Source organism: Apium graveolens, chromosome 10, assembly GCF_009905375.1.
Source record: "Apium graveolens cultivar Ventura chromosome 10, ASM990537v1, whole genome shotgun sequence".
Taxonomy (NCBI): Eukaryota; Viridiplantae; Streptophyta; class Magnoliopsida; order Apiales; family Apiaceae; genus Apium; species Apium graveolens.
The window spans coordinates 20,431,063-20,447,588 of NC_133656.1; the positions used below are offsets into that span (position 1 = coordinate 20,431,063).

A 16,526-nucleotide genomic window follows, 5' to 3' on the forward strand; every position below is an offset into this window, starting at 1 on the left:
ATGCTTGGATCTTCAAGGAAAACAAGAAAAACTTCAAGTTAAAAACTTGAAAACACTATTCATAGTCTTCTTCTTTGATTAAATGAAGAAGATGGAGAAGGAATTGATGGCTTAAACTCATGATATAGCCCTAACTAAGCATGAAGATGATTAGGGAATTAACTCACCAATTTAGGAAGCTTGGATCTTTGATTTTGAATTTCTTGCTCTTTTGAATAGTAAAAAGCCGAGAGCTCTTCAAGAACAAGCCTTGGTTCTTTTTGATTTTGATGAAAAATGATTTTGCTTGGCTTGGTTGGCTTGTTTTTGTGTTTGATTTAGTTAATTACCTTGTTGCCCTTGAATTTGTGTGGTTCTCATTCAACCACACCTCCTTCCTTCCCATGTCATGCCTATGTCATGTTGTGATGTCATCTTACCCTCTTTGTCCTCCTCTCATTGGTTGGGTGACATCACTCCCTCTAATCCCTTTGCTTAACTTCCTAATCGTTTGCCTAATGACCGCTAATCTGTTATATGGTTCGCTTAACTTTCGTTTTCGTTTATCATTTGAAGGATCATACCCGGGATCTTATTACTTAGGTTCCCTTAACCTTTCTCAATACATTATATTCCTTTTTATGATCCTCTATTATAATCCTTTAATTTAAATCCGTTTTATCCTGTTACCTTATACTCAATCCTTTCCGTATCTAGTGGATTTCCGGGAAAAATCCAAGTGTTCGGAAATTGGATTCTGACGATCTTTACATACACTTATATACCACATAGAGTATTAATAATATCCCAGAAGATCAATAACAGAACCCCTACATAGTGTGGCATGAAAAGTTTTCTCATTCAGTAAAACACTATTCATAAGGGTTTCAAAAATTTTCCAAAAATTGGGGTTATTACAGTCTCCCCTCCTTAAAAGGATTCCGTCCCGGAATCAGACAGAAATGAATAGGGATACCTTCTTAGTATTGCACTTTCTAACTCTCAAGTCAATTTTCCCACATTGTGGTTCTACCACCAAACTCCGCCTAGTTTGATAACCCTTCTCCTAAGCACTTGTTCCTTTTTACTCTATAACCCTTCTTGGTTGCTCCATATAGGTTACGTCGGGTTGCGTGTCTATGCACTCATATGCCCCTATTTATCTGGCATCCGAATTACCCTTTCTTAACATTGATACGTGAAACGCGTTATGACTTGCTACATGTTCTGGGGTAGGGCTAGCTCATATGCTAACTTCCCAAAACGTCTTAATATATCCAAGGGTCCAACAATTGGTGGACTTAGCTTTCCTTTCTTTCCGAATCTCATTAATTCTTTTCAAGGGAATACTTTTAACAATACAAGGTTGCCTCCTTCCTATTCTTTGTCCTTTCGTGTCAAATCGACATACTTCTTATGTCCTTCCTGGCTACTACCAGTCGTCCTCTGATTAGATCTATTATATCCCTGGTCCTTTGGACTACTGCGGGTCCGAGCATCTTGCGCTCTATAACTTCATCCTAACATAAGGGAGATCGACATTGTCTTCCCTCAAGGATCTCATAAGGCGATACCTCAATACTGACATATGATCTATTGTCGTAAGATAACTTAATCCGCGTTAAGTGATCATTCCAAATTCTTTCAAGTCTATTACACAGACTCTCATCATAGCTTCTAATCATTATAGCTTTTGCTTCTCAATACCCATTTTTTTCCAGTTCGTAATCGCTATCACCTTCCGTTCCTAATATTATACTGGTTATACTTTTGCTCGTTAGCGTTCTATAACCTTTTAATAACCACGTCAACCTTAGTATCACGAATGTGTTTCCATTTCGAATACTACCACAACTTTATTATCCTTTTTCAGTTGCTTCTATCTTCGAAAGCTTAATCCTTCATATAGAAGTAAAAGAATTTATTGAGAGATCACTATGATCATGAACACTTGTTATATCGCATAGTTAGTACAGAAGGTGGCCAGCCTTTAGTACTTGACAAGCAATTAAACAATAGATGGTATCCTACTAGGCTTCTATCACACAGATAGATAGTCATTCGGCAATACCTCCCCTTTCTGGAAGGGTTGTTCTTCTCCGCTTATATGAAAAGAAAAGAAGAGAAAAGAACGAATTGAAAAGAATTGTATATATGAAAAAAAAATATACTGCCACAAAATATCTGGCTTGGAACCTACCTCTGAACTATAGAGGTTTGTCATAGGAGAACAAAACATATATGTATTTATATCAACATCGAGTATTATCGCATCGCATTTCACATGCTTAAATATTTGCTATTCCGTCCATCATTCTATGGACCCATGCTCTTCCTCGAGCTTATACACAATCACCTTTGAAACTCCCTCGACATCGAAAATCGAATCTGGGATCTCATTCTATACATCATCGTTACTAGAATTCTATGCTTGCATCGCAACCTTCCTCGTATAATAATATGACTCTCTATTGATAAGAAAGAATAATAATTCACTAGGTAGATACTCTACTTAATTAGTCTATCAATGATAACTTATACACTACCACGACCCGATTAGTGGTACTCAATCTCAACACCCATTCCAATACAACTCTCACGGTTGTAATCAGCTCATTACTCGCAGAATCATTGCTGCCTTACTATGGTCCACCACTGACCTACTGTAGTCATTCATTTTCCATGAAGTCTTAATAGCTAACCATACGGAGTCCATACATCTCGTATCTAATTCTCCTAAGGAGTTAACATAACCACCAATCACAATTCATGAAGAACACTCCAAACTCTGACGTACTTTCATGACATGAAGTAGATAAAATTGCAGAAGAGTTTCAATCAAAGCAACGATAGCAGGTTAATACCATTCTTAATCATATGCCTTAAATAGAAGACTTAACTCAAAGGTTCGTCTAGTCCTTTTTGAAACATGGTCCTGGCTTATCTCAAGATAGGACCTCCTAAGATAGATAGCCCGCTCATGGCGATTACACGAATTAAACCTTTACCAACTACTATTACGGTTGGGTATTGCACAGTCATCAGAAGGAATGTCAATCTTCCAAACCATAATACAACCTTCACAGTTTTAACCATCCTCACTATATTATTTTAGCACAAGCGCCTATAATTATTCTCTTACCTTTAAAGTGTCGGCCACCTCTTTGGCCTTTCCTGATAGTAAAATTTCCTTACAGTCAATTTCATTTTAACCACTTTCACAAATTTTCTACCCTATTTCCGATCACTGCTTGAGTGAAGATGTTTTCCTTAAAATCTGATAAGTAAAAAAAAAATCACCATTTTTCCATAAGTTATTGCCTCAGTCTTTAGAGGTTAATCACTGTCATGACTGACTCTCAATCATAATTAGAACATCTTGTATCTTAAGTCCTAATTGCCCTGAATAATTTCGACCATTACTGGTTCGATCCATACTTTCTCGTGGTTTAACACGTGCCCCACTTGGCAACACTATAATTACGTCATATTTCCTTTATCCACATTTCTATTCTTGAGAATTTTGAATATTACCTTTCTCCTTGTAAAACCTCTAAGGTTATCCTTGAATCGTTCCTCATGTATTCCCTAGATACAGGGCATATCAAAATACCATATACTAATACTAGAATCATTGTCTATATACTTTTGAAAAAAAATTTCTCCACTGATTCTTTAAAGGTTGTTATTACTTTAATCCTTTCCAATTCATACTGTCAAATCTCATACTATCCCTATTAAGGGTGAAATGCCAATCTTTATGCATTCCCCTAGGATTCATTTTAAGTTACCGATGTTCTATCCTTAATTCCACCTTTGAAAAGGTACATGCATCCATCCATGGATAAACCAAGTCATATATCCTTGATAGATTATCTTCTTCATCATTCCCACCTCAATAGTCTATACCTAACTTCATAATAGCATCCTTATTCAAATTGAGGTCAATCCATATGGCCTCCAAAAGATAACAATGGTCATCCGCTTTTCTTTCCTGATTTGGTAATGATAACATGGATGTTCTGGAAGATATTGGTCATGTTCAACGTGAACTTCTTCTTAATAATTCCTTATTTACTTTTGTTGTTTATCTCAACAGTCACCTCAATGTTGGGATATCTCTCATACCTGGCGTCTCCCTTTCTGAGTATCGAGCCACCGGTCTTACATTTCACATTATTGAAGGTCACTTCCTTCATCCAATTTTCCTACTTTCTTACTTTCTTGTCTCCTTAGTCTATCCGCGTCTTATTATTTATCCTTCGAACTATCTAAAGGTTTCCTTGAATCCTCCCAACTTAAAGGGGATAAAATGTACATAACTCGTATGCCTTCAACCATCAACTTTAACTCATGGTGAATCACCCTCATCCTGACGATTACATACTTTTCTATGTCTATTGCTACGAGTCTTTAGGGTTTCCTCATACCCAACTCCCTTATCATACCTCAAACTCTATTGCCTTTATATTCCTTTCCACTTCAGTTTCTTTTTATTTTCCTTTCTCTTATCATTATTTCATGAACTAACACAACATAAGTATTGATTCCAAACATCCCGTCATTCTGGATTCGTGTCCTCAGAACGAATCTTGATAACTTTTACAACTTAGATTCATAATTCATCATACTCATCCACTTTTGTTCTAGCTCCAAAGCTTTTACACTATCTCCTTATCTTTGGGAATTACTTTCCCGAAAACAATTGACTAAACTTAAATCAGTTTATTCTAGCCTCTGGCTCCGTGCCTTTCTTGGTCTTTCACCAGCGGGTGGTCTCTCTCTTAGGAGGGTAAGTGACAAAAATAGTCTTTTGTGATTCGTCAATCATTCAGAATCTCAAATGATTCCTCTATTTCCTTTAGCCAGGCTCTTGCCTCGACTAGGTCAACCTGTTCCTTGGAACTCTGAGAGCTTAGAGACTTAAAGGTCCTGAAAGAAATTCCTATCGCATTGTTTCCTCAAGGTGGTGGTTGGGGATAATAGTCTAAGTTCTGTCTAGACAGGTCCATGAATTGCCGTATAGGAGTACCGTCTCGGGTCTCCTTTCCTTACTCGACTTTCTGTTTCCTTAGTATGAAATGTTTCATCCTACTCCCCATAGTTGGGGTCATCTTTTAATTTAAAATCCTCATTTTCCACTCCATTATGTCATGGGTTCATTCTATCTTGATGGCGACCTCCCTGACTATCACGTTCAGGGTTTGCTCTAAATCTTATTCCTCAAACTATGGCTCTCATCTAAGTTCTCATCCTTACGCTCTTGAACTTTCGGAACCCAAATTCTATAGGAATTCCTCATTATTCCCTTATCATCTTTCTCTGGCACCGTATGCTCTTTTCCAATAATTCGGTCTCTATTGCAATCTCAAACAGCTTTTCGGTACCGGCTCTGGTTACCTTCACTACTATTTCCAAAATCTCTTATAAACTCTCCCAAAGACATTATCATCTTGAGTCTCTCCTTTTTACTAAGGGCATCAGCCACCACATTGGCTTTCCCCGAATGATAAAGAATCTCCCAATCATTATTCTTGATTAGCTCTAACTGCCTCCTCTGGCATATGTTGAGCTCTTTCTACGTGAAAATGTACTAGAGCACTTATGGCTTAGGTAATTCTCGCACTTCTCTCCATACAAGTAGTGCCTCCAATCTTTAGGGTAAAACTATTGCCACGAGCCTAAGCTCATGGGCGGGGATATCGAATTTCATATTACCTTAATTGTCTTGACATGTACGCGATTACCTTACCGTGCTGCATAAGCACGCACCCTAAGCCCTTGTGCGAAGCGTCACTACACTTCACAAAATCTCCTTTTCCATCCGGCAATGCCAGCATAGAGGCCATCACCAACCTCTGCTTCAGTTCTTGAAAGCTGTTCTCGCATTTCTCTGTCCATTCGAACTTCTCAGTCTTACGGGTAAGCCGCGTTAAAGGGGTTACTATCTTTACAAACTTGAACGAACCTCCGGTAGTGACCGGCCAATCCTACCTCTGGTAGTCGACCTAACCATGGTCATCAATTCATCAGTGGTCCTTTATCCAATCTTGTCAGGATCCTCCATGGGATCCTCGTCAACAACTATCCCTTCTAGGACAACATCCTCAACCGCTACATCCTCAATATCAACATCATTCGGTCCTGCATTAGGACACTCTATCGGATCCACAATCCGATCTCCAATTAGTAATAAAACATCATCGCGCTGTTGCTCCTCAACCTCAGGGTTCGGAGTCCCGCTACCATATACGATAACGAACTACGCTCCTATCACGATATTTATAAGGGTTCCCATAAGGGTTTTAACTGTCAATACTATGTTAGGTAGCCCGACTATGAACTTGGCAAGAGTTCTTATTATCTTTGTGAACTTATTATCTTAACATCACATCATCTCTGAGGTTTATAACGCTTAGCTCTGATACCACTTCTGTAACACCCCCAGATCCGGGGTCGGGGATTCGGGTCGTCACGATCTTTCTTTCCACAATATCACTTCACTTAATTAATAATAATAACCTTATGCTGTGACCCCACACTAACACACACCACAACCCGTTATAGTCTCAGAGATGAAATTTAAATAAGTACAAGTCTTTGAATCCACAATTTAAAAGTTATTACAACCCAAAATGATTACTTGATAAATTTACAGTTAATTTCCATTATCTGCCACAAGTTATAATTATACATAATTTGATTCTCAAAAATAGAATGCCTGATCTACCAATAGATCTACCTCTGCAGCTATAGCAGCCACAACATCATCGGGAAGACGCGGGACGCTTCCCACGCGCTTGCGCTGGGTCTGCTGGAGTCTGGCCATCTTTCCTAACTGTTGTTGTGTGATGAAGAAATAAAGCAAGAGTGAGCCTTACAGCTCGCAAGATAATATATAGTGATAACAATAATATAAGTATCTAAATGGATACTTACTAGAATCTTTTATCATGAGTAAGATAATTACTTACTAGATATAAGTAAAAATAAGGGATGAAGTTACCAAATACTTCACTATACTTATATCATTTATAAAGCTACTTGAACTACCACTGTTCAAAGTATAATGAGCTTTCAACAGTTCATCACATAGATGAGACTACCAGACAAGATTTGAATAGATTAAATCTTTGAAATATTATTAAAGGAAATGAAGTTATGATATACTTCATTTAGTTCTGATATATATATATATATATCCACATATACATCTTCTTTATACATTTCCTGAAAACCTCTGTCATGTAAAGTATGAACAGAATTGCAATATCCAATAAATTTGGAAAGGAAAAGAATTTGGCATAAACCAGATATCTTGCTGATCAGGCAAAGATACCCATAAGTAACCTTTTCTACTAGTAGATGGACGAATTCCCCACTGGTCATCACCCTGGTCGCAATAGGACCTTATGCGGGACTGCCACTCAGCCACTTATGTATTTGATGGACTCCCACTGAGCCACTTACACTATCATGGACACCCACTGAGCCCATGTTGCTTATGCCGACTCAATAGATGGACTTACTTCCCGAACATTGGGTAAGTAATCAATTCATTTACCAAAACTGCAACCTTGTTGCGAATATAAAATACACCATAGAGCCGGATCCCTCAGGTTTTGAGCGAGTATTTAAATCCCCTTAAAAAGGAAGATCTTAAATATAAAAATGAGTTTTGGGATCCGCTCTAACTTTTAAAAATCATTTTGAAGACTCGAAAACACTTTATAGAGTGTTTGGAGTAAAGCTGATTTAATGAAGTAAATCAGTCCCCAGAATATTTAGAAAATGACTGAATATTATTATTTAAATAATATTCCCATAAAGAATAATCTTTATAAAAATAATTGAAGTAGAAGTATTAAAACTTATACTTGAAACGAATGCGAAACAGATACCATAGCAGATATATATGGAAAGAATGTGAAACAGGCATGCATATATATATACCATAGCAGCATGCTTCAATATATTGCATCATTTGCTAATTAACCAACATGCATCTATCGCAAGATAATGCAATACATATATTCATCACAACAACAGTTATAACGGGTAGAAAACTTGCCTGAGCGACTGGGGGTTACGAATGGCTCGGGACGAGTCTGGTAACCTATAAACAACAAGTAAGTTGGAATTAAACCAAAGTCACTTGTACATGTATACTCTAACCAACTCAGACTCTAACGCTCGTTTTGTGCTTACTGATTCTCTTAAGTCACTCGAGTACCCTCGGCTCCACCATTTTTAATAATTTAACCTTTATGAGTTTTAAGGCGATTCCTTCGTGAGTGTCTTATTAACTGCCTAACACACTTACCTTAAATGTTTCATGCATTAATTAACCCTTTTTGGTCTTTAACCTATGTTTCAAAGTAAGGCGAGGGGAAAAGTTTCGTTCGCGAAACGCCGTTACTTGAAACGGTCGTTTCTCCTAAACCGTGCATCGGAATCAAACGAACTACATATCAAAACGAAGCTCGTAACATGAGCTATCTAAACATGGCAATGGTCATAATCTAGCAGGGGGTTCTCGGGTCCTAATGTTATGCACAAAAACAGTCTAAAGAAAATCGGACGTTACGACGGCTATGTTTACGCGATTTCCCAATTTTAAACCATTCAAAACCAACCCAATTCAACCTCAAATCCAACATACAACCAACATCCATCCTTATCACATCATAACAACCCCAACCAATTCAATTTTTAACATTCATACTTATGCCTAAGCTTAACTTTAACCATTCTTAAGTTCTTTTAATCCAAACAACAACATTTACCATTCCAATTCAATACCAGTTCAAATCCCAAACTCTAAATCACAACATCAAGCTACAATATCATCCTACTAATCAAAATCATCTTATAATACATAGGAATCTAGGGTTTGGAGATGGTATACCTTCCTTGAAGTGGTGTGAGGAGCTAGGAAGCCTTAAGAAGCTTTGAGAAGTCTTAGGAATGCTTGGATCTTCAAGGAAAACAAGAAAAACTTCAAGTTAAAAACTTGAAAACACTATTCATAGTCTTCTTCTTTGATTAAATGAAGAAGATGGAGAAGGAATTGATGGCTTAAACTCATGATATAGCCCTAACTAAGGATGAAGATGATTAGGGAATTAACTCACCAATTTAGGAAGCTTGGATCTTTGATTTTGAATTTCTTGCTCTTTTGAATAGTAAAAAGCCGAGAGCTCTTCAAGAACAAGCCTTGGTTCTTTTTGATTTTGATGAAAAATGATTTTGCTTGGCTTGGTTGGCTTGTTTTTGTGTTTGATTTAGTTAATTACCTTGTTGCCCTTGAATTTGTGTGGTTCTCATTCAACCACACCTCCTTCCTTCCCATGTCATGCCTATGTCATGTTGTGATATCATCTTACCCTCTTTGTCCTCCTCTCATTGGTTGGGTGACATCACTCCCTCTAATCCCTTTGCTTAACTTCCTAATCGTTTGCCTAATGACCGCTGATCTGTTATACGGTTCGCTTAACTTTCGTTTTCGTTTATCGTTTGAAGGATCATACCCGGGATCTTATTACTTAGGTTCCCTTAACCTTTCTCAATACATTATATTCCTTTTTATGATCCTCTATTATAATCCTTTAATTTAAATCCGTTTTATCCTGTTACCTTATACTCAATCCTTTCCGTATCTAGTGGATTTCCGGGAAAAATCCAAGTGTTCGGAAATTGGATTCTGACGATCTTTACATACACTTATATACCACATAGAGTATTAATAATATCCCAGAAGATCAATAACAGAACCCCTACATAGTGTGGCATGAAAAGTTTTCTCATTCAGTAAAACACTATTCATAAGGGTTTCAAAAATTTTCCAAAAATTGGGGTTATTACAGGGAAGACCCCCGAAGGAGCCGTTCCTAGTCCCCCCCGTCCGGCACACGAAAACCCGCTCTCGCCGCGTGAGCAGCTCAAGCAGTCAACCGATAACTGACGGGATCGGGACTGGGACCCCCGTGCCTAGCCCTCAGAGCCAATCCTTTTACCGGAGTTACGGATCCATTTTGCCGACTTGCTTTTCCTACATTATTCTATCGACTAGAGGCTGTTCACCTTGTAGACCTGATGCAGTTATGAGTACGACCGGACGTGGGTGGCACTCGGTCCTCTGGATTTTCAAGGGCCTCCAGGGGCGCACCGGACAGCGCGTGACGTGCGGTGCTCTACCAGCCGCTGGACCCTACCTCCAGCTAAGTCGTTTCCAAGGTAGGCAGGTTGTTAAATAGAAAAGATAACTCTTCCCGAGGCCCCTGCCGACAGGCCTTCAAATTTCTCATTTGAATATTTGCTACTACCACCAAGATCCGCACCAACAGCCGCTCGGCCCGGGCTTGCACCCAAGGTTTCACAGCGACCACAGTGCCCTCCTACTCATCGAGGCCTGGCACTTGCCTCGACGGTCGAGTTTAGGTCACGCGCTTAAGCGCCATCCATTTTCGGGGCTAGTTGATTCGGCAGGTGAGTTGTTTCACACTCCTTAGCGGATTTCGACTTCCATGACCACCGTCCTGTTGTCCGAATCGACCAACATCTTTTATGGATTCTAGGTTAGCACGCAGTTGGGCACCGTAACCCGGCTTCCAGTTCATCCCGCATCGCCAGTTCTGCTAATTATAAATGGCCGACATGGAGCTCTCGATTGTGTGGCACGGCTCAACAAAGTAGCCGTGCCATCCTACTTATTTGAAGTTTGAGAATAGGTTGAGATTTTACCTAATAGAACTCGCACCCGCGCTCCAGAAATCCTGAGGGAAACTTCCGAGGGAACCAGCTACTAGACCGTTCGATTAGTCTTTCGCCCCTATACACAAGTCAAACGAACGATTTGCACATCAGTATCGCTGCGGGCCTCCACCAGAGTTTCCTCTGGCTTCGGCCCGCTCAGGCATAATTCACCATCTTTCGGGTCCCGACAGGAATGCTCACACTTGAACCCTTCTCAGAAGATCAAGGTCAGTCGGCGGTGCACCCCATATGGGGATCCCGCCAATCAGCTTCCTTCCCGTTTACGGGTTTACTTACCCGTTGACTCGCACATATATCAGACTCCTTGGTCCGTGTTTCAAGATGGGTCGAATAGGGCACTCGTAGGCCTGTGCTGCCATGAGGCGCGTGCTGCCACCACAATCAACGCGACGGCATCTCCACAAGCATTTCTAAATCCCGGCCTTTGGCCATCGTGCCAATCCGCACAGGTACACACCCCGAGCTGATCGGCGGACCGGCTTGACATCGTTCCTCATCCAACCGAGGTGCATCGCCGATCCCCATCCGCTTCCCACAAGATAATTTCAAGCACTCTTTGACTCTCTTTTCAAAGTCCTTTTCATCTTTCCCTCTTGGTACTTGTTTTCTATCGATCTCTCGCCTGTATTTAGCCTTGGACGAAATTTACCGCCCGATTGGGGCTGCATTCCCAAAAAACTTGACTCTTAGACAACGCCTCGTGGTGTAACAAGTTCTAGGCATGACGGGCCTCTCACCCTCTCTAGAGACCCCTTCCAAGGGAATTGGGCCCGGTCCGTCGCTGAACACGCTTCTCCAGACTATAATTTGGACGGCAGAGCCGCCCAATTTTCAAGCTGGGCTATTCCCGGTTCGCTCACCCTTACTAGGGGAATCATTGTAAGTTTCTTTTCCTCCACTTATTGATATGCTTAAACTCAGCGGGTAGTCCCGCCTGACCAGGGGTCACAGTTAAGGCAAAAAAATTGTGTAGCGCCTAAGGGTCCTCAAGCTCCTTAGATGACACGATTACGTGCGACAAGAAAAGAGGGTCTTTTACAATCACCAATGTCATGACGACCGTCGACGGAGACTCGCTTTTGAGCCAACCACTCAACACGGCACGGGAGTCCAATTTCCGCCCTAAAACCAACACCCCTCATTAAGGAGTGAGTTTTTGAGGGCAAGCAAATGTGTGACACCCAGGAATACGTGCATAAATTGCGTTCAAAGACTTGATGGTTCACGGGATTCTATAAATCACACCAAGTATCGCATTTCGCTACGTTCTTCATCGATGTGAGAGTGGAGATATCCGTTGTCGAGAGTCGTTGTGTTTTGGAATGACGTCGCCGCCCCCAATGGGGTGCGAACGTATAACTGAATTTTAAATTCCTTGGAACATTCCGCGCCCAGATGATTCGTAGGCCGGTGGCCACCAAAGAGGGGCCACCTACTAAAGGTTTGCAAATGGTGGACCGAAGCCCACCGACGCTTGCCCAATATGTTTACATGTTAGTGGATCATTCTGCTATCGCAGGATTCGAAAATGATCTTTCCACAGGTTCACCTACAGAAACCTTGTTAGGACTTCTCCTTCCTCTAAATGATAAGGTTCAGTGGACTTCTTTCAATGTCACGGGCAGCAAACCACACACGTCACAGCAATCCGAACACTACATCGGACCATTTAATCGGTATGAGCGACGAGTGGTGTGTACAAAGGGCAGGCGCGTAGTCAACACGAGCTGATGACTCACGCTTACTAGGAATTCCACGTTTAAGACCAACAATTACAATGATCTATCCCCATCACGATGAAATTTCAAAGATTTCCCGGGCCTGACGGCTAAGGCTATAGACTCATTGAATACATCAGTGTAACATGCGTATGGCCCAGAACCTCTAAGGGCATCACATACCTGTTCTTTCCTCAAACTTCTATGGCCTAAAAGCTCATAGTCCCTCTAAGAAGCTGGCCGTGATGATGTACTTCCATATAGCTAGTTAGCAGGCTGAGGTCTCGTTCGTTAACGGAATTAACCAGACAAATCGCTCCACCAACTAAGAACGACCATGCACAACCACCCATAGAATTAAGAAATAGCTCTAATTCTGTCAGTCCCTAATATGTCATGACCTGGTAAGTTTCCCCGTGCTGAGTCAAATTAAGCCGCAGGTTCCACTCTCGGCGGTTCCCTTCCGTCAATTCTTCTATGTTTCAACCTTGCGACCATACTCCCCCCAGAACCCAAAAACTTTGATTTCTCATAAGGTGCCAGTGGAGTCCTAAATGCAGCATCCACTGATCCCTGGTCGGCATCGTTTATGGTTGAGACTAGGACGGTATCTGATCGTCTTCGAGCCCCCAACTTTCATTCTTGATTAATGAAAAAATTCTTGGAAAATGCTTTCGCAGTTGTTCGTCTTTCATAAATCTAAGAATTTCACCTCTGACTATGAAATACGAATGCCCTCGACTGTCCCTATTAATCATTACTCTGATCCCGAAGGCCAACATAATAGGACCGAAATCCTATGATGTTATCTTATGGTAATGTATACAGATCGTAGGATTGCTTTGAACACTCTAATTTCTTCAAAGTAACAGGTCGGAGGCACGACCCGACCAATTAAGGACGGACGCGTATCGCCGGCAGAAGGGACGAGATGACCGGTTCATACCAAAAGGCGGACCGGTCGACCCAACCCAAAGTCCAACTATGAGCTTTTTTTGCTAAATTGCTTTGATATAGAAGAGAAAAGAATATACAAGGGATTAACCCTATGATCATGATAGGCCATAGATAGGACTATCTATAACCAATCTAACATACTAGATTTGAGATAGAAAGCAAATATCTAAGCAACTACAAAAGATGGAAATCAGAACTATCAATGTCTGACCTAGAGCATACAACAGAATTATACCAAGTAGAAGAAACTAGCCTAGCTTTAATATCTACAATAATTCCTTGGAGAAGCTTATAGGGGCCAAAAACACCCTTCCTGTTAGCTCGAGCATTCCTCTCCCTCCATATATGATAGAAAAAACTTGAGCAAAGCACAGGGCCAAAGTTCCTTTTACTCGATCTTCCATCCGAATAATGCTAACCAAAAAGTCCACCCAAGTGCCACACCTGACCGGGATGTCAATAACTGAGAATGGCTTGTTTAGAACCCATCTGCTATAGGTACAACGCAAGAAGATATGACTAGTGGTTTCCCTTCCTCAAACATATAGGAAGCACTGTTGAGTAGTTGTTAAACCAAACCTGTGAAGTCTGTTCAAAGTGCTCAAATGATCCCGACAAGATAACCATTGGTGATGGGCATATCTCTGGATGCAAAGTTTGTGCCACACTGCCTTGTGCCAAACAACATTGGGTTCTTGACTGCGAAGAGAGTTCCATATGTGCCAAGTTTGGATCTTTGCACAATGAAAACCATCCCAAAGAATATGGTCCCTGACTCGAGAGAGAATCTGGGGGAGGTGAAGTCCTTCTAACCAAGAAACAAGTAGAGGATCCCCTTGATGAGTTCTTGGGTTTATGCTAGGCAAGCACCAAGTTCCCGAATTGATGATGGACTCAAATTTAGCACTAGCCGAGAGTAAACACTGGCCAATAATAGGAGAAGAAATCGACTTAGCAAGACAACAGTGTTGCCACCAGGGTTCAAACCACAGAGAAACCAAGGTTCCATCAACAATGTAGTAAGAAATAAACTGCAAAGCTGTGCTTCTCAACCGTAAAACCTTTTTCCAAATCCACGAGCAGTCTATAGGAATGTCTACAGTCCAGAAATGCCTTTGCTTCAACACTGTCTTGTTTACCCAATTTGCCCAAAGAGAGTTTAATTTGGGGATAACCCTGATTAGGTGATGCAAAATTTGAGCTCGATTTCATTGAACCATGTCTTTAAAACCCATGCCTCCTTCATCTTTAGGCAAACAAACAGAGCTCCAAGACAGCTTGGCACCACCTTTATTGTTGATATTACCCTTCCAGAGGAATTTAGTCAACATTGATTGGATGGTATAATGCACACTAGTGGGAAGTAAGAAATGGTTGCTCCAGAATGATTGAATTGCATGAATGATGGACTTGATCAACATGGCCCTCCCTGCCAGTGAAAGAAGTAAATTTTCCCAAGAATGAAGTTTACCAGTGATCCTCTCAATTAGAGGAAGGCAGTCATTTATGCACAATTGAGAGGAAATGAGGGGCACACCCAAGAATCTAACATGAAGCTCTCCACGGGGAATAACAAAACTATCATCTAACCATGCACAAAAATATGTGTCACAATTACTCAGAAAACTAGTGTTTTTATGAACACTAGGATGTAAAGAACTCCATGCTGAGAAGATAGACAAGTTGCTCATTATATGTAACAAAAAATCCTTGGACCCATGGGCAAAAAACAGGATATCATCCGCAAAGAAAAGGTGAGTAATGCCCAAGTCTTTTCATCTGCAATGAAATTTTTAATCGAAAGGGACCTGGACTAGCAAACTCGAGAGGATGTTCATACAGAGGAAAAAAAATATAATGTCATAAAGGGTCACCTTGTCGAATTCCCACATCTCCTTTATAGTATCCATGGATAACTCCATTGAGCTTGACTGAGAACCTTGGTGTGCAAATACAAGTCTTGATCTAAGTTATCATAATGTCAGGGACCTTAACCTTGTGAAGAATTGCAAGAATGAATTCCCATTTTAGGGTATTAAAGGCCTTGTGCAAGTCTATCTTCAAGGCACATCGAGGAGGACCCGTCTCTCTATCATAACCATGAAATAAATCTTGAGCTAGCAAAATGTTATCTGATATGGATCGCCCTGGGATAAAAGCAGATTGAGCCATATTGATGATAAAGGGAAGCACCTTCTTCAGCCGAGATGCTAAGATTTTAGAGAGGCACTTATACATTATAGTACACAAAGAAATAGGCCAAAAATCCTGAATTTTTGTCGGAGTTGCCACCTTAGGAATAAGAGATAAGAAAGTAGAATTAGTCCCTGAGGGCATAATACCTGTATCAAAGAAATTTTTTACAGCTTCACAAAAATAGGGGCCTCTGATTTCTCAAGTGGCCAAGAAGAATTCGCCATTCACCCCATCTGGTCCCGGGGCCTTGTTAAGCTTTATAGATTTGAGAGTTTTGAAGATGATTAAGTCTGTGACCGGCTCAATCAAAGAGTTTAATTGAGCATTATTCAAGAATGCACAACAGACATTAGTTAGGTCAGGAGTATGATCATCCCTCTGAGAAACAACATTATCCATCAACTTTTGAAAGTTAGAGACAGCGACCTCAGCATATTGTTGCTGACCATGCACCAGAAATCCCTCTTCATTTTGAATACTTAGCACCTTATTGTGATTCCATTTAGCCTTACATTGCTGGTGAAAGAAAGAATTATTTCCATCACCCTCCTTTAACCATTTAATTCTTGATTTTTGAAGCAGAATATGTTCTTCCTGGAGTAAAGCTAACTTGAGTTTATCAATTAAGAGTTGCTCCTATATAGCAAGGCCTCCACTATTGTTTGAGACCATGGCAAGTTGGGTTTCATTCAATTCATCTCTCAAGGATTGCACAGTAACATGAAGGTGACCATGTCTCTTGTTGAGGTCTCGAAGAGCAGTCTTTACATTTTTTAATTTAAAATTGCACTACACTAAAGGATTACCAACACAGTTTCTGGCCCAAGAAGAAGTAACAAAAGAAGAAAATCCTGTAATATTAAACATAAAATTGAAAAACTGGAAGGGTTTACCAACACG

General features: G+C 40.5%; 1 pseudogene; it reads right to left on the minus strand.

The window, feature by feature from the left end:
* Positions 1–11,930: 11,930 nt before the first annotated feature.
* Positions 11,931–12,064, minus strand: LOC141694562 (5.8S ribosomal RNA; annotated as a pseudogene).
* Between the last annotated feature and the right edge of the window lie 4,462 nt (positions 12,065–16,526).